Source organism: Arachis hypogaea, chromosome 19 (assembly GCF_003086295.3).
Source record: "Arachis hypogaea cultivar Tifrunner chromosome 19, arahy.Tifrunner.gnm2.J5K5, whole genome shotgun sequence".
Taxonomy (NCBI): Eukaryota; Viridiplantae; Streptophyta; class Magnoliopsida; order Fabales; family Fabaceae; genus Arachis; species Arachis hypogaea.
In genome coordinates, this window is record NC_092054.1 from 132,020,173 (window position 1) to 132,040,931 (window position 20,759).

Sequence of the window (20,759 nt, forward strand, 5' to 3'; positions counted from 1 at the left end):
TTGGAAGAGCTAAAGAGGAAACATAACTTACCAATGCTGTTCCTTAACCATACTTCTATGTGCCCAAGTCATTTGAGACTTGAGAACTAAACACATGTACATATCAGGCATAGTGTTAGAGAGAAGCATCAGCAGGGTTCAACACACATTTTTAATTTGAGCGGCATGCATTTTAATCAGGCAACAAACAGCAGATTACGGAGAAACAAAATCTTGCCTTGCCTGTATCTAATGTGGTTAAATTTTAAGATTTTCTGAATTTCGGAAGGGTAAGCTTAGTCTTACATTGTCAGCATTCACAAAACAGTGGATGATCTCACGGTGGATGATCGTTCTTGTCACGACCGTGGTCAAGATGATCTCACGGTGTTCTGACAGACCCAAAAAATTTTCTTTTATATTTTTTCGCCAAAGCAGAAACAGTGTCGTTCAAAATAATTCCGCCATCCATTGACAATAAAGTGTAGAGCCAGATAACTTTGCGCAATGAAAACGAAAGAAAGAAGGAGAACCGGAACACGGGAGCCAAAAAAATTTGGACCATTTCTCGATTTGTGCGTGTCATCCTTGCGCAGGGGCCATGCTAATCTTCTCTGTATCGTTCCAATTTTATCGGATGTCCCCGAAGGGACGAGCCTTTGCATTCGCCTCTTATATATAAATTATTGGTTTCTCAAAACTTGGGCGATGTGAGACTTGTTTGCCATTGAGAGCAGCTGAAGAATATCAACAAGTTCTCAACCTCGCTTTATGAAAAATGAAGGAGGGGATACAACTAGTTGTGTGGTTTCTGTGTTCATTTCGGTGGTTCTGCCTTGTTGGTGGTTGCATGCATAGCCATTTCAGGTTATCCTTCTATTATTCCTACTGCTCTCATTTTTTTATGAATGAACAAGACAAATTAGTAACTAGTAAATAGAATGAAAAGGTTATAATTAATAGAAATTGTCCTCCAACAACCAACATAAGCAACTTCAAATTATCCTATAAATATAATCAAATATAAAATTTTTCACATAATAAAATAATCAATTATTTGCAAATGTACACCACTGTCAATATGTCTCACCAGAAACAATCAAAATCTGACTCATGCTATAAGGTGTTTAATTTGTTGCAATTATGTCATAAATTAAAAGCGTTTTGACTTTTGACTAAGTGATTTAATTAATTAATTAATTTTGAAAAAAATACTAATTAGAATTGAAAAAGAATTTTATTATTAAGTTATTAACAATATTATAAACACAAAATGCGTGTATGTGTGTATATCCGCATAAGAGACTGAATATCTTTCTTTCTTCTTTTCATTTTGTTTTTTTATCAAAATATCAAATATAAACACGCATGTTAGAACAGTTGATGTAGCTGCCGATGTGAGCTGTGGCTCTGTTGCATACCAATCATTTTGTTAAAGTCATAATCAGTGAAAAATATTTATAATGACAACAAAAAGGAAGACAAGGAGGAAAACACCCAAGCCATCTACTCCTCTCTCCTCCGTAAGTGGATAAGGCTCCCACTATTTGAAATAGAAGCCAAATATTGTCATTTATGATGTAATGCAATTATTTTGTTCGTGGATGGAAAATTTTGTTTCATTTAATAATTGATTCATTTTGTACCTTACATTACTCTTGTTATTACTATCTTAGCAACAAATAACTATCAAGGAAAGATCTATGAAAACGAAACAGATTTCATTGGGTATGGATTTTGAAGTCACTTTCACATCTAAATTTGAAGAACCAACCACAAAATATAATTACTCTTTAAATTTCTTTCTATCTATTATATTCAATATAATCTTGAATTATTGTTTGTCTAATCAATAATCATATTTAGATATATTGACCGAGAGGAATCTTACTTCTTTACAATGACATTTAAACGAAAAAAGAAAAATAAGGTATCGGTAAAATTAGTTTGAGTAATCACTTTCTGGAACAAAATGAATACCGATATGAAACTTTATGTAAAAAAGTTAACCATAATAAATGTGTTACCAAAGAATCCTACCTTTATCTTATGATAAATAAATGGTAACTTACACTTGGGGTCATACATACCAAGGATTGCTAATCCTTTCATCTAAGTTTCTTACAAATTGAGATCATCTTAACAAAATCTCCCTTTTTTTTTTCTTTTTTGTCCTACCTTCCTAAGATCACAAGATCCTAAACATTTGAGTACAAACTTGAGCTATATACAGCTACTACTCACTCCCCTGAGCTCTCTCGTGAGCTTCCAAGATTGGAAGTTATTTCATGCACCAAAACTCTTATTATGTTACTTGCTGATGATCTTGAAACATCTATGCACTCTTGTAGATCTGCATCACATGCAATCAAAACCCATTCATGATCATCATCAAGGTACTTGATATCAAAAGTACCTATTTCTAGTTTCAACCTTTTGGCAACTTGTTCTTTCAGTTCCACAATTCCACAATTCAAAGAAACCCTAAACCTTATGATATCTTCTCTATATGTTGCCTTAATAGTGACAGTCTTCATTTCTTTTCTAGATGCAAAAGGTGTCACTGTCTCCATGCATTGCTTGGGAGCGTGATGAGTCCATATCTTACAATATATTTTGGTTTGATTTGAGTGGATTTTATCACATAAATCCACATTTATTCATCTAAATAGCATGCTTTTGAGATGTCTCCCTAAATTGTGCTTGAAAGTGAAAACATGTTCTTTTGTGCTTAATTTGTTCAATTTTAATTCATTTTAATCCCATTTGGTGCCTTGATGTATTTGTTAAGTGATTTCAGGTTTTCAAGGCAAGTTTGGGTTGAAGAAATGAAGAAAGAGCATCAAAAAGGAGAGAAATCATGAAGAAAATGAGTTTTGGAAGCTGCTGCAAGGATGCGTACGCACAGTGATGCGTGCGTACGCACAACGGTGACTTCATGCAAGGATGCGTACGCACCAAATGTCGTGCGTACGCACGATGGGAATTCTGCGCAACCGTGCATACGCACAGTAGGTCGTGCGTACGCACACATGCATACACGTGAGGTCATTAATGCAAATCGCTGGGGCGATTTTTGGGCCTCCAAAACCCAGTCCAACTCATTTTCTGAAGCTATTTGAGGTCAAAGTGAAGAGGAATGAATGGGGGCAATTAGTTTTAGCTTTTACATGCTTTTATCTTAGTTTCTAGAGAGAGAAGCTCCCCCCTCTCTCTAGAATTAGGTTAGGTTTAGTTAATTTCTCTTTAATTTCTGTCTTTAATTATTGTTTTAATGTAGTTTTCTTTATGTTTTCATGTTTTTCTTGTCTTTCTCTTCTTTATTTTTCTTGTAATTTCCTTTCTTTTGCCATTTTTATGTTATGAATACTCTATGTTAATTTTACTTTCAATTAATGCAATTTATGTTTCATGTTCATTTATTGCTTTCTTTAGTTGTTGTTATGATTTTCTTGCTTTTGGTAGTTAGGAATTTATTTTATTGCAATTTAATGTTAATTTATTTTCATGCACACCAAGTGTTTGATAAAATGTTTGGCTTAGTCTTTACTTAGTTTTTCTTAACTCTTGGCTTGAAATTGATGACTTTGGTGATCCTTGAGTCATTGATGTCCATTCTTGTTTGATATATTAGAGTAGTTAGTTGATTTTGTTTTTCTTGACTCTATGTGACCCATTAGTGTTGACATAGGACTTAGAGATTGAAATTAACTATGCCTATTTGATTTATCTTCGATGTAAGGTTGACTAAGTAGGATTAACTCTTCATAATCATCATGTGTTTGTAGTCAATGGCTAGGATATGTAATCTTAGCTCTCAATTGCTTGCCAAGAGGTTTTCTTGCAATTTAAGTTTTCTTTCCTTGCATTTAATTGCTTTTGACTTTTATTGTTTTGATGTTTAATTTCTTGCATGTTTAGTTTTCACACTCTTAGTTGAGAAATTGGGTGTTTGGGTGGAATTGAGTTGAGGATGTCCATTTTGCATAGTGTGAGAATGGCTAATTGGTTTGATTTCCATTGACACTAGTCTTTCACTAAGTAATTAGTGAGTTGACTAGAACTTATGGATTGAGATCAATTATGCCCTTTTGACTAATTCTCAAGGAGGATTGACTAATTTGGATTGATTCCACACAATTGCCATGTTTGTGGTCCATAACTAGGATAGAAAACCTAAATTCCCCAATCCTTGCCAAGAGTTGCCATTTACATTCCTTGCATGATCATTTACTTTCTTGCCATTTACATTTCTTGCTCTCTTGCTTTCCCAATTCCCCATGCTCTCTCTCATAGCCAATAATTGTACATTTCATTGCAACTCTTAGGAAAGACAACCCGAGGTTGAATTACTCTCGGTTATTTTGTATTGAATTTATTATTTGATTGATGTTCAATTGTTGGGTTTAGACTATACTTGCAACGGACAAATTCTACTTTTAGTGTGAAAATCCAAACCCGTGCATTTGGGCTTCGTCAAATTTGGCGCCGTTGCCGGGGAGTTGCAATGGTGTATGTTTTTTGCTATTGTATATATGTGAATATTGTAAATAACTTGCTTTTTGGTTGATTGCTTATTTTTGGCTTTTGTAAATATGTTAGTATGTGAATATCTTGCTTCTTATTTGCTATTGTAAATATGCCTTTCTTGTTTGCTTTTTTTTTTTTCTTGTTGGGAGCTAATAGCTTGTTGGAGACTCCATCCAATCTCGGTGCAATCAATTGGGAATTGTAGAGATTCTAGCATTGTTGGAAGCTCCATGATGAACACAAGCCACCATAGCAAGGGCTCTCCCAATTGTCTAACTTAAAGACATTAAATAAAAGTGTTTGGTAACACCTTTCTAACTCTCTCTTTGTACATAGTTTTAATTTATTGCATTTTGTCTCCTGTAGATAGCTTAGCTTAGTTTAATTTCAAGTTTAATTTGCTTAGATTTTAGTTTAGAATATGTGTTTTTGATGAATAATATGTTTTGGGGTTGAAAAGCTAATTTGGGTGTCAAGTTTAGTGCCTTAGAGAACTAAAATTTTTTTGAGAAAAACAGAGCATGTGCGTACACACACACCTGTGCGTACGCACACAACCCCATTTTCGTGTTCTGTGCGCGCGCACCCACCTGTGCGCGTGCACACCAGCTTATGCACTTTCTGCTGGGAGCGTTAGCATACCTTGTGCGTCTGCAACCTCCCTCATTTTGCCTCTGTGCGTGCGCACGGACCTGTGTGCGTACGCACAGAAGGCGCAAAAGCTGGCCATTTTGACGTTTCATATTTCAAAAAAAAAAAAAAAACTTACCTGTGCGTGCGCACATCAACATGCGCACGCACAACCCTCAGCAACTCCTCTGCTCGCAGCACACGCACCCCTTGTGCGTGGGAACACCCCCTCCCCCTCCTCTTTTCCCCTCCTGTGCGACCGCACACGCCTTTGTGCGTGCGCACAGGCCCTTATGATCATTCTGTCCACAGTGCCCGCACCTTGCTGTGCGCGCGCATAACCCCCTTTTCAGCCTTATGTGCGTACGCACACTACCCTGTGTGTGCGCACACCCCTATTTTCTCACACTTTACTTCTTTTCTTCTCTTCTCTCTACGTCTTCTCTTCTCTTCCCCTCCACCCCTCTCTTCCCTTGATTTTGCCCTCTTTTCTACTTATTCTAGTTGCTTTTCATTGCATCTTATTTTTACTTTAGTAATTACATTAGTTTTTGTTTAGATACTTGTTAATTGAATAAATTGCAAGTGTTTGCTTGATGATTATTGAGTTGCTTCTTACTTGAATTTTGATCTAATGAATATGTGCACTGAGCATCATGTCTTTATTTAATTGCCTAGATGAATTGTGAGTTTAATTCATATGTTGTAGCTACCATATGCATTAGACTTTATCCTTGTTTGGTATTATGAATTGTGCACTTTTACTTTAGTGAATTGAGTTGAACTACTTAGTCATCATGGTTCTTAAGTGAATATAATCACATAACAAGGTATTTGTTCCTTGTTAATCCTTTGCATTTTTTTTAGTTGACTTGACTTGATTCTTATCAAGACTTGTTACTTTTTGTAACAAGCACCTTATACATGTGATTATTTCCTTATTCCTAAGGGTGAATAAGTAGTCTCTTTTCATCATTGAATTGGTTGTTGTTGATTGTGCCATTTTCTATTCACTATGCGCTTTCACTTGCACAATTTCAATAACCAATGTCTTATATACTCAATTCACTTTAGTTGTGGTTACTTAGGTTGTTTGTGCCTTAAGTTTTGCTTATTTATTACTTGCAACCTAGGACTACTTGATTGAGGAACATGCTATTTCTTTAGATTGTGTGGTTCCTATTTTTAATTGACCAATGTGTTGTGTTTTAAACCGCGCACATTTAGAATACACACATTGCTTTTCATCATACCACACAACTTACTTCTCCTCAATTGTTGTTTATTTGTTTACATAGCAACCCGGAGCCCCCGGAGCCCACCCGCTGAAGGTGGAGCCTCAAAGCCTTTCATCCATCGGATCATGTGCATGCACGGAGGACCGTGCATTATTTAAGTGTGGAAAGGATCGTTAACTTCAAGGAAGGTAAAATCTCTTTTCTTAGATACTTTGCAACATTCCTTTTTGTTCCTTTTTCTTCAATTTTTACAATTTTTGTTCCTGTTTGCATTTTGTTTGGTTTAGTTTATTTGTATATATCTCTTTAATGCTTATAGTTATATGATAGTAAATACTTGCATGTTGCATGTTAGATTGAATAAGTTTTGGTAAAACAACAAAGAATTTTCAAGAAATCTTTTTTGGGCATTCCATTGATTAGATTTGAAAACTTGTTTTTGAACTTGCTTGAAGTATCTTTTTAGGGAGCATAGAAAAGAGCTTGAACAAATACCAAGTGAGATTTGGGCTTAAAGTGTGTGGTTGCATATTTTCAATCACAAATTTTGTTCTTGTGTGTTATAAACTCCTTTTATGATTGTGATCTTAGATTTGCTTTAGTCTATATGTCCTATATTTGTTGTTTTGGATTGCATTTAGTATTATTGAGGCCATCTTTGTATAGCTCACTAACCCATATGGCCAACCCTTGCATCTATCTTTGTAAACCACTTTTTGAGCCTTTAATTCCCCTTTGTTCTCATTATAAGCACATCATTCACCCTAAGAGAAAAATCATTATGTCCATTGATTGTATCTTTGATTAGCTTGGGTTTGAGTATGTGTGCTAATCAAGTGTGGGGAGAAATTTGTGGAAAATATTGATAGTTAGTGCATTGGGTGTTCATTGAAAATATTTGGAGAAGTGGAAAAACACTCATGCATTCATTACTTAGAAGCATATGCATCACCTCTTTGTCAATATAAAAAAAAAAAGAGAAAAGAAAATAAGAATGTAAATAAGAGATGCATATGTGGATGAATTGAAAAAAAAAGATGCATGAGTGAATGTGAGAAAGGGATAAATGGGTAGTTAAGATTGTTTTGTTATGTATATAGGATGATATATAGGATTAGGTGGGATGCTTGAGCTAATCAAAGATCCAATCTATTTACTCACTTAACCATATTGATCCTACCCTTACCTAAGCCCTATTACAACCCTCAAAAGTCTTCATGATATTTGCATTCATGCATCAAATATTAGTTGATTGTTAGACGACTTGCAAATCTTTGAAAAACATGATTAGAGGAAATTTGAGGGAATTGACCCTAGACACCGAGTGATTAGAGTGTATACACACCTAGTGATGGTTCAATTACTCGACTCTATGTTTCCATTGCTTATCCTGTGTCTTCTTGCAAGTTATTGAAATGAATTTTAGAAATTTCAAATCAAATCTTTGGACATTGATTATATTGCTATATTTTCTTGTCGTGGCCCTAAGTTTGTACTATGGATTGATTGGGATTCCCTTGTTTGTTTTTACCAAACTCAATAGGAAGCATATTGTAGATATATATAGATAGCATTTAGTATAGTTGCATTAAGTAAAATGTTTACCCTTTCATTCTTCTTTGAGTGGATTTTATCACATAAGTCCACATTTATTCATCTAAATAGCATCCTTTTGAGATGTCTCCCAAAATTGTGCTTGAAAGTGAAAACATGCTCTTTTATGCTTAATTTGGTCAATTTTCATTCACTTTAACCCATTTTGTGCCTTGATATATTTGTTAAGTGATTTCAGGTTTTCAAGGCAAGTTTGGGCTGAAGAAATGACGAAAGAGCATCAAAAAGGGGAGAAATCGTGAAGAAAATGAGTTTTGGAAGCTGCTGCAAAGATGCGTACGCACAGTGATACGTGCGTACGCACAACGGTGACTTCATGCAAGGATGCGTACGCACCAAATGTCGTGCATATGCACGATAGGAATTCTGCGCAACCGTGCATATGCACAGTAGGTCGTGCGTACGCACGCATGCATGCACGTGAGGTCATTAATGCAAATCGTTGGGGGCGATTTTTGGGCCTCTAAAACCCAGTCCAACTCATTTTCTGAAGCTATTTGAGGCCAAAGTGAAGAGGAATAAAGGGGGGCAATTAGGTTTAGCTTTTACATGTTTTTCTCTTAGTTTCTAGAGAGAGAAGCTCCCCCCTCTCTCTAGAATTAGGTTAGGTTTAGTTAATTTCTCTTTAATTTCTGTCTTCAATTATTGTTTTAATGTAGTTTCCTTTATGTTTTCATGCTTTTCTTATCTTTCTCTTCTTTATTTTTCTTGTAATTTCCTTTCTTTTGCCTTTTTTATGTTATGAATACTCTATGTTAATTTTACTTTCAATTAATGCAATTTATGTTTCATGTTCATTTATTGCTTTCTTTAGTTGTTGTTATGATTTTCTTGCTTTTGGTAGTTAGGAATTTATTTTATTGCAATTTAATGTTATTTTATTTTCATGCACACTAAGTGTTTGATAAAATACTTGGCTTAGTCTTTACTTAGTTTTTCTTAACTCTTGGCTTGAAATTGATGACTTTGGTGATCCTTGAGTCATTGATGTCCATTCTTGTTTGATATATTAGAGTAGTTAGTTGATTTGGTTTCCCTTGACTCTATGTGACCCATTAGTGTTGACATAGGACTTAGGGATTGAAACTAACTATGCCTATTTGACTTATCTTCAATGTAAGGTTGACTAAGTAGGATTAATTCTTCATAATCATCATGTGTTTGTGGTCAATGGCTATGATAGGTAATCTTAGCTCTCAATTGCTTGCTAAGAGATTTTCTTGCAATTTAAGTTTCCTTTCCTTGCATTTAATTGCTTTTGACTTTTATTGCTTTGGTGTTTAATTTCATGCATGTTTAGTTTTCACACTCTTAGTTGAGAAATTGGGTGTTTGGGTGGAATTGAGTTGTGGATGTCCATTCCGCATAGTGTGAAAATGGCTAATTAGTTTGGTTTCCATTGACGCTAGTCTTTCACTAAGTAATTAGTGAGTTGACTAGAACTTATGGATTGAGATCAATTATGGCCTTTTGACTAATTCTCAAGGGGGATTGACTAATTTGGATTGATTCCACACAATTGCCATGTTTATGGTCCATAACTAGGATAGAAAACCTAAATTCCCCAATCCTTGTGAAGAGTTGCCATTTACATTCCTTGCATGATCATTTCCTTTCTTGCCATTTACATTTCTTGCTCTCTTGCTTTCCCAATTCCCCATGCTCTCTCTCATAGTCAATAATTGTACATTTCATTGCAACTCCTAGGGAAGATGACCCGAGGTTGAATTACTCTCGGTTATTTTGTATTGAATTTATTATTTGATTGATGTTCAATTATTGGGTTTGGACTATACTTGCAACGGACAAATTCTACTTTTAGTGTGAAAATCCAAACCCGTGCATTTGGGCTTCGTCAGAGCCAACCCAGAAAATGGAGGATTAGTCCGGCAAGGTTCCGGGGCCATGTCCTCCACAATTGCCTCAGCTACAGAATTCTTTAGAACTTCCGGCATCTTTTACTAGCATTCCTCCGAATGGCTCTTGAAGTTTTGTTGCCACCATATCAGGAATAGCACAAGTCGTTGGGTAACTCAGTGTATTATTCGGCAGCTGCATTGTTGCCTCTGGTGACCTTAGACCAACACATTGATCATTGTTTGATGTAATGAATATATCTTTTACGGGCGAGCTTTCGATAGGAGGGCTACCATGAGAAGTTGGATTTGTGCTATCTGCACTAGAGCAACTCTTTGCTCTAGGCCCCTTTGTTTCCTTCCCTACCTCCTTTATCATTAACCATTTTCTCGAGACACTTTGCTCTGGCAATTTTTGTTGTTTTTAAAACTTTAGAGGCATCTAATTCATTTTCTCTTATTTGAGGTTCGGTTGGCGAGGCTTGCTGGATGAACTTGTTTGGAGTAGAATGCTCAGGAAAGGGAAGAGGACTTGTGCTCAGAGGATTCAAAGCGAATGCTCCTTCGACACCTTGGACTGATTCAATAATACGCTTGAGCTTGGACAGGGAAAGGTTAACTTTGTTGATCTTTCGAGATGGCCAATGGGATATCCCATGCTGCCTGCAGATGCGCTTCATTGTAGTGGGGGCAAACTGCAAAGCAAAAAGATCTATATTTATATGAGTAAACTACCATTTCTATCCATAAAAGTTGAAAACGCTGATATATCTACCCATAGAAAACAAAAATTACCATTTGTACCCATAAAAAAATAGTTTTTACAAGCAAAATTATCCAAACCCTAAAAAATTAAATAAAATTCCTAAACTACTATTCTCTCTACCACTACCACTATCATCTCCTCCCCTCCCCCCTCTCCTCTCTCTCTTTCTCTCTCAATGTTCTCATCTTTTTCCTACCATTGCCACCACCACCACTAACCCATCCTCTCTCTCTCCTTCCATTTTCTGAGCTCGTCGCCGCCGCCATAATCCGTCAACTATGCCAACTCCTTCCTCTTTCTCTTTTTCTCGCTTTCCTTCTGTGTTTTGATTCTCTCTCTCTCTCTCTCTCTCTCTCTCTCTCTCTCTCTCTCTCTCTCTCTCTCTCTCTTCTGCTTATTCAAATTCTCAACCCAGAAAAAGGGCTTCACCATCATCAACAACAACAGAACCTTCTTCAGATTCCTTGCCCCCACACTCTCTCTTACCTGCAAAATCTCTTCGAGTTGACTCATAATCCATTTGTCCCTCCTCCTGGTGTACCCCAAACCCTAACCCCAATTCCCAACTCCAATATTGGAATCGACAATCTCAGGAGATTAGGGTTTCCAGTCGAAACTGCTGTTACTACTACTACTAATATAAGCAATAACAGCAACACTATAGTTGATGCTTTTGTTATGCAGCAGGAGCTGAAGCTAAAGTTCGGGTCTTTGCCTAAGGAGGTTGAAGATTGAGTTATGGAAAGGATCGAGAAGAAAATAAAAACAGGAAACTCAAAGTGGTGAAGGGCATGGATGAGTTGGGCCACGGCCCGCCACCTCCGTCTTCGCCATCACCGTCAGCAACGAGTATCTCACCACCACCGTTGACACGGGTACGGCGACGCTGGTTCTGACGAAGCGTTTGAGTGGCTGCGCGAAGTGAGGATCGTCGATGGGGCCCATGGAGGCGCACTTGCGTTTGAGGGTGGAGTTCCAGCGGTTCTTAATGGCATTGTCGGTTCTGGCAGAAAGGAGTGGGGCTATGGTGGCCCACTTGTTGCCGAACCGAGCGTGAGCTCTGATTATGGTGTCGTCCTCTTCGAGGGTGAAGGCCCGATGCTCTACGAGTGTGGAGAGCTGGTTACACCATCGAAGCCTGCAAGACTTGCTCTAGCGAAACATTGAGAGAGAGAGAAAAGGGGGAGGAGATGATAGTGGTAGTGGTGGAGAGAAGGGTAGTTTAGAAATTTTATTTAATTTTTTAGGGTTTGGATAATTTTGCTTGTAAAAACCATTTTTTATGGATACAAATGGTAATTTCTGTTTTTTATGGGTAGATATGTCAGCGTTTTCAACTTTTATGAGTAGAAATGATAGTTTACTCTATTTATATTTATATAACAAATTAACACAAGGCCAGGTTATATTTCAGAGCATGAACATACCACCAAGGCTCTTTGCAGAACTTCAAGACTTATTGATTTCTCAGTTTTCCCACGTTTCCTCTCTGATGGCTTATTTGTGTTTTTAGTTTCTAAGGAGGGTATCTGATCACCAATACTCCCTCCATCATTATTTTCTGCAACGATGGATCTTGTGCCAATTCCTCCCTCACATTTGGTGAAGCGTCCTGTCTAACTGGAATAGATTCAAACCTCAGATGAACTCCTTCAATTGTTGCTTCAATAGTTTCAACCAAAGCATTCTGTTCAAGTTCAACACCAGAAGCAATCTTAAGGCTCTGGAAATGTTGTTTCATTATTGTCAAAGTGGATCCCAACAAAGCCTTCTGTTCGTTAAAGTCTGTGATCCTAGGTGGAAGAAAAAACTCTAATACATAGTCATCATCTCCGTTTATGTATCACTCATCTTTTTTAAAATAATAACTCTCAATCTCCTTCATGTTATTTTGGAAGAATAATGTTATATAGTTGGGTATATTTGAAAAATTATTATTATTATCATCATCATCATCAAGAAGTATCAATATTATTATCAGTAATTTATATTATTTGATAAAAATATGTCGAGTTTGTCATCAATTTCAGTATCTCATTATTATGAAAAAAATCTCCAAAACCCAGAGTGCTGATAATAATACATCTATACTAATATTAATACTAATATATTGTACTACAAAAGTTTTATATTGTAATATGTATACTAATAATTATGTCTCTAACAAAATAACAATATCAACAATTTTAAAATATATTTTTTTAAATATGTTTAAATATTTTAATTTAATTACAATTAATTAGGCATTTAATTGAATATTAAATTTTACTTTATTTAAACATAAATTTCTACTGCGTTTATCTTAATGCCTCGTCTCTTTTGACGCTTTATTTTATTTTTTTTAATAGAAAAAGCTCAACACATTAAAGTGGAGCAAACAAACAAACATAAATACATAGAACACTGTAGACAAAGCACCCAATCTCCTTGCACCTCCAGCTAGCTATCAAACACCGAAAGAATCACAACCATTTCATTCTTTGTAGCTCAACACCGTCCTTGTTTAAATGAAGTCAATACTTGCTCGTGTATTCTTGAATATTTTGTAACATGTTGAGAATAAAATTAATAGGCTATTGATAATTAGTCTATCTATCCTTATTTCTCTCAAAATATTACTAAGAAAAACAAAATAATAATTTTACCCAAAATTTTTTAAATCATTCAGTTATAGGATAAAATTATAATTTAAAAGAATAATGTTACATATCTAAGTTTTTTATTAACTAAATTCAACTAATTTGGTCTAACATTAACAAAAATCAATTATGAATAGCATTACTCCAAATTTTATTATTTAATTTGATTAGACTTGATTCATAAGAAAACTTGGATGTGTAACCTTACTTGTTGTAAAATCATTACCTTAACAGATATTCTTGATTTCGGTACAATTTTCATTCTCTTTTTGAAGTCATAATCTTGAAATATAAGATGGAATAAGTCAAAAAGAAAAATAATTATACATAGTAAAAACAATAACCATTCTAAAATTCAATATGAAAGTATGAACATATATCAAATATAAGAAAAAAAAAAAGACAATAGATAGAGAGTATATAGAAACTACACAAAAAAAAAATTAAAAAAGATAAAGACTTATGTTCTACAATATTTTTTTTTTGTCCATTTCTCTCTATTTTTACTCTTTTCGGCTAATTAGTGGCTCCTTACGATTATCTGTCTAATAAAGATTAGTATCGTAAGAGTATAGAATAAATTTTATATAAATACAAAATTATACTTACAGTTTTTAGCAATGCAAATTCAAGTGTTGCAATAATATTTGCAACTACTGGTTGATTTTCCACAGCTTTCCGTAAACACCTCTTTAGAAGTTTCCATCTTAAATCTAGGCTGCATAAATAAATATAGAGACATACAAGTGAAGTTATTTATTATACTGGATTTATCTATTATATTATATCTAGCTTCCATGACATCTGTTCAATAACAACTTAAATTTAAAAAATTAATTAATATTTAATAAGTGATTTTATATAAATCTAAAAAATAATATAATTATTATGACATGTTAATTAATTATAATTAAAAATTTTTTATATATTCCAATGATATTAACTTTAATACCTGCTAAAAGTTTTAGCTAACTAAGATACCATATTACAAAAGATTATAATTTTTAGAGATGATATGTGTATAATAAACTAATATGTTAAGAATGAGTTTAGAGTGATTAATCAAGAAATATTATTTCTATTTTCATTCTTTTATTTTCATTCTTTTTGGAGACATAGTCTTGAAATATGATACAAAATAAATTAAAATAAAAAATAATTATATATAGTAAAAAACAATAACTGTTCTAAAATTCAATATGAAAGGATAGATATGTATTAAATATAAAAAAAAAAGACAACAGATAAAGAGTACATAAAGAGTACAAAGAATACACAGAAAAAAAAAAGTTAAAAAAGATAAAGATTCACATTTTATAATACATTTTTTTGTCCATTTCTCACTATTTTTAGTCTTCTCAACTAATTAGTAGCTCTTTGTCTCCTTTCATTGTTACTTTTCTTCTAATGGTTTTACTTTTTTTTTAATTTGTATCAAAATAACAATTGAAATTAAGCATTGACATTTTTTATCAATTATTAACAAAATAATATATATATTTCAAATTTAAGAACATAACATTATATTATCTACATTCTTTAAAATAAACTCAAAATAAAAGATCTTGTAATATTTCCATGACATTCCTAGTCATCTTATAACATATAATACTTTCTTTCTTTTCTTATTTTAATTGAAGTGCTTTCAATACTAATTAATCCTACATGCATATTATTGCAGTATTAGTTCAATATAACATAGTTATAACATTTTTTTTAATTTCACTCAATAAATAAAACTTTTATAATTAAATATAGAATAAAAGGAAATCATATGTTAAATAATAATAATAAAAATTGTTTCAACCAAAATAACATAGAAATTGAATGATTACACGTATTATGTAGTAAAAACCAGTCACATAGGTTTTAATAATAGTAACATAAATGTTAAACAATCTTAATTAAAGATTGTGTTCAAATAATAGAAATTGAAGAATTGCTAAAATAGATGATCCTGACCTTTCTAAAAAATTTGTTCTCAATATTTTTTTAAATATCTATAAATATTCAAAATATAATATAAATATATTAATAAAATAAAATAAGAACAAAATTAATATATATTTATTTACAATACAAACTCTTAATTATTATTCTTCTTATTATTAAATAAATTATTTTAATGAGTACACATATTATGTAATAAAAATTAGTCACATACTAATAGTAAAAGTAAAAAAAAATAACATATTAAAATTTATGTTCGTTTAATCCGAATTTGTGACACGAAAATAGACAACGTACAATTTTGAAGTATCTTTAGGAAATAACAATTTTGTTTTAAGAAATATAAAAAAATATAGAATAAAGGTTTAAAAGCTATGTAAAACTCGGATAATTAATATATAATTAACCTACAAATTAGAATTTATTCTTGAAAATGAGAAATGAGATTTTTATGACTTAATATGATAGAGGAAATTAAAACAAGAATTTTGACACCAATTTGAAAGAAATCGACCTAAGATTGAGCCGAACGGACCAAATCGAACCAACCGGACCCATATTGGGCCCAAGGGCCCAAGCCAAGCCCTCATTCGTTAAAGAGTTTAGCACACTCTCTTCCCTCTAAACACACACACCGAATAGAAGAGGGAAGCGGGAAAAAACATGAAACCCTTGTTCCAATTCACCTCAATCTTCCATTGATCATAATTTTTGATGTGGAGCTCCGATTGACGCACCGTTGGCGGCCACGCGACCACAGTATCGAGCTCTACAAAACTCATACAAATATTCTTGAGGTAAGACACAGCTTCTTCTTCAAATTTACCGCCCTTGATTTCGAATTTCTTGGGCAAAAATGTTGAAATTGTGAGCTCCTTTGTGTTATAGGATCTAATTAACTTGAAGGGAAGGCTTGTTCTTGCTTCCTTGGTCCTTGAGTAAGGTAAGAGATCTCAAACCCTAGTGAGAATTCTGAATTTGTGCTATTGGGTATTAAGTTATTGTGTTTGGGTATGATAATTGTGGCTTAGGAAGTGTGTATGTGCATAGTGAAGCTTGATTGATATCATGGAGAGTTTGAAAAGGAGCTTTGTGCTTGGAAATCTGATTTTGGGAGCTCTGAGACATTGGAAGTTAAGGAGAAAGTGAAATTTAAAGTGTTCCAGGTTAGACGGGAATCGGCCAAGGTATGGTTTCGATTTCCTGTATCTAAAATGTAATGTGGTGTGAAAATTTAAGCTAGAGACCCTAAGATAGGATTTGAATTATTGATGTTGTTGACTGATTGTGATAAATTGTGTTGTTATGCATGTGTTTAGTGGATTGTGGAATGTGATGCGGATTAAGTTGAAAATATGTGGATAATGATAGAATGATTGTGAATGGTGATAATTATTGGTAAGGCATGTGAAGTTGTATGTGAGATTGGTGAGATTGGTGCCTCATTGGTAAGTATGCTTGGGAGTGTGATATTGATATGTGCATATGTATGATGATTGATGAAATTGGATGTTTGTTTGGAAATTGAGATAGGGAAGGATGATTTTGAAGTGAATTATTGAATTGAGCTTGGTTAAATATGGAAGAATTGGTGGGTTAAGGGTTGAATGAGGTTCGAAAATGATGTTGGAATGGTTGAGTTTTGGTTGATTTTGAATGAAATTGGGAAGTGAATGTTTTGGAAAAGTTGAGGTTTACGAAAATGGTAAAAATGAAATTTTGTTGAACTTCAACGAATCATATCTCAAGCTATTATTTTTGGAATTTAATGCTTTTTATATCAAAAGAAAGATAATTTCATAAGCTTTAAAATGGTTTAAATTTGGTTGAAATCTGAATTCTATAGAAGGAGATATGATTATTGAAAGTTTGGGCCTGAAATCTGAATTCTGCAAATTCTGCAGAATTTGTGATTTCTGGTTTGTGTGCGCACACACACCCTGTGGAATTCTGGACCTGTGCGCACGCACACACTTGTGCGTACGCACACGCAGGGAAGTGGCTACGGCTGGGAGTGCCAGCACACCCTATGCGTGCACACAAACCATAGGGTCTTTGCAAACTGTGCGTACGCACACGTTGGGAATGACATTATGTTGGTGACGCTAGCACACCTTGTGCGCGCACTCAACAATGGAGATTTCACTTTCTGTGCGTATGCACAAGCCTGTGCGCATGCACACTTTTTAAAAATACTTCTGGGCGTGCGCACGCACACCCCTGTGCGTACGCACACGACCCTGTTCTTTTCTAAAACTTTTGTTTTCAAGTCTTTCACATTCCCAACAAGCTTGCGACCTTCCGAGACGCTGTTTTAGGCTTATAAACCTCCGTTTTCATCTTTTAAATCTTAAATTAATGTAAAACACCTAGTGATTGAGAGGAAGCTAGGGAAGGGGGTAACTTGTGGATGAAGAAAGGGAATATTATAATGGTTATGGCTGGTTATGAATTATAATTTATAAGCCGGGTGGCTGAGATGAATGTTAAAGTATGACTGTGATTGAATGCATATATGCTGAATTGTTGATTATTGTAATTTTTTGCACTCCACCTATCTGAGATACGAGTTTTTCTGGGTTGAAGCAGTGGCTAGTCACCATGTGCTCCAGGTGAAGACTCGATACTCTGCTGACCCTATGTCGTAAATGTGACCGGACACTGTGAAAGTTTCGGAGGAGCTCGCCCCCGTGAATATACACCAGTGAGGGTGTTAGATATAAATTTATGAATATGTTGTTGATGACTCGAGTTGGGGATGCACGACAGAGGGACAGTTCAATGGTTAGCTACCAGGACTTGTCGGGTTGGCTTTATAACCGACAGATGAGACTCATCTGCCACTAGGATAGGCATGCATCATATGCATTATATGTAATTTGTTTGGAATGCCTAATTGATTGCATTATTACTTGCTAATTGCCTAATTAGTTAGATTGAAGACCCTTAAGTTAATTGCCTACTTTTACATTTCTCATGGTTTAGTATATTTATACGTTTTGATTATAACTGGAAGTTCTAGGATTGCCTTCGGCTTTCCCAAGACATTACATGTTAGATATTTGGGCACTGTTACCATGCTGAGAACCTCCGGTTCTCACCCATGTGAATTTTGTGGTTTTCAGATGCAGGACGTGAGGTTCCTCGCTGAGGCATGCTGGAGACTTCTATTTTTGGCGAAGATCCTTAGCTCTCGGGATTTTATTTTAGTTCTATGTACTTGTTTAGATACTTATATTCCCCACTGTATATATATATATATATATGTATTTTGTATTAACTCCTCTTAGAGGTTATTTTGGAGAAACATGTTCTGTATATTGTCTTTTGGGTTATTTTGGGTAGTTCCTCTATATATGTATGTATACCCTTATATGCTCGGACCGGTTATCTTCGCAAACTGAGTCTTGAGCCTTAATTTGTATTGTTGGCACTCTCTTGTATATCTTCTCATGTTAGCTTACCCTATATCTGTTTCGTTTACGTTACCGATGTTGCGCTTTTCGATTTACCGGTTTTGATTTACCCATTTTTCTTCAAAGGCTCCTAGTTATAAATATTTTTCACACTACTATACGTACTAAATTTTATTTCTAAAGGTCGTAATACCTTCCTACCTCTTTCTTATGACTTAAACATAAGACTCTGTGTGATAGGGTGTTATAGACTACAAACACAACAAAGAACCATACCTTGCAAAGAAAACATACAAACAAGTAATAGAGCACAATCTCAAAAAAAGTATATATATATATATATATATATATATATATATATATATATATATATATATATATACTTTTTTTTGTCCAAATCAAAAATATAAAATTATATTAACTATTTTCCTTGAAATAAACTCAAAACAAAAAATTTTATTATACTTTTATGACATTTTCTGTCATCTTATACAACATATAATAATTAATCTTACGCTCCTATAAGTATATTGTTACAGTGCTAATCCAATGCAATGTGGTTAGAACTTTTTTTTTTAATCTCACTCAATAAACAATTTTTTTATAATTAAATATAAACTCACAAAAAATATGTTAAGTATTATTATTATTATTATTATTATTATTATTATTATTATTATTATTATTATTATTATTATTTGTTTCAATCGAAATTACAATAATATTAGAACAATATTATATAATCAATAAAATTTATTATTTTCGATAATATTCGATTAATATTCTAAACTCTAAGTATTAAATTTAAAAATTTAAATTTTAAACTTTGAATCTAATAGCTACAAATAAGATATTCACCCAAAATGTTGACTAATATTAATAAATAAAATTGATCTTTAGTATTTCTTATAATACTATTCATGAAATAACTAATTTTAAATTAAATAAATAAATAAATATATTTTATAGAAATTACTATTTGTAACCCACACTAATTACATCTATCAACGTATATGCAATGCATTTTTATAAGGAAAAAGTTTGGTAACCAAAAATTAGCCATAATTAGCCAAAACTTTCTATAATATACTTCATTTACATCATTTAATAACAGTTTTATTTTTTAGTCCACTCTCTTATCATTCCACTTATCATATTTTTATCAACTCCATTTATTAATGATATTAATTATAATATCATATTCCTTACTATTAGACATTCCTGTAATCAATACTTAATATTCTCTTTTATAATTTAATTTTTATATTTAAAAATATAATAAAGATTAATAATGATAATTAATAACGGTTATGATTTATCATTGTAATTGATTCTTATTCTACTCTTTCGCCTAATGGAGATACGATAATATCACATAAATTCAATAATTGTAATTGATTATTATCATAAACGCTTTTTTGTTTTATTATTATTATTATTATCGTTTTTTATTGTAATTAATTTTCTGTTTTTGTTAAGTCATTTATCATCATTCAATGGAGAGATACAAAATCTGAAAGCTACTCTAATAAGATTTTGTTTCCGTTAATTCAATTATTTTCATTCAAAATTCACAATTCTGATACCATTGCAAACACAATTAGAATAGGTTAATGAATTTTACAAGAAATCATCTCTGTCATTACAAATAGTATGTCATTTGAATTCTACCTTAATACAATACCTATGGTAGAAAGTGCTGAAGAATTTGAACATATAACAGATGGACTCACTCGACGAGGTTGTTATCAGTCAATCAATTTTCGAGAATATGAAAAACTCCACTAGTTTTGATGAGGTATGGTAATAAACTGATTAAAATTTTTTTTGTGTGTTTTTATGTGCATTTATAATTATATTTTACTAACTAAGTTCATACACATAACATTCATACGTTTATATACATAACATCCATAATTACATCCAACTAACATCTAAAAATTAAATTTATGTTTATTAGATATTTTATCCATACACATATCATTTTTTAGTTATTGCTTAAGTAATTATAAAATTAACACAGATGTTTTTAAATTTTATCATAATTGAATTTAAAAAACGTCAAATTCTTAAATTAGTTTATTTAATTGATAAATTTACTCATAACATCTATAAATTCATACAAATAACATCCATAATTT

At 33.2% G+C, this 20,759-nt stretch overlaps 1 non-coding gene and 1 pseudogene across 1 annotated transcript; both read right to left on the minus strand.

Moving 5' to 3' along the window:
- Positions 1–529: 529 nt before the first annotated feature.
- LOC112781934 (U6 spliceosomal RNA) lies at positions 530–632 on the minus strand. The gene has a single exon (XR_003192680.1). It is a non-coding gene; the product is annotated as a U6 spliceosomal RNA (small nuclear RNA).
- Positions 633–2,065: 1,433 nt separating this feature from the next.
- On the minus strand, positions 2,066–14,589 carry LOC112778768 (protein NLP7-like; annotated as a pseudogene).
- Between the last annotated feature and the right edge of the window lie 6,170 nt (positions 14,590–20,759).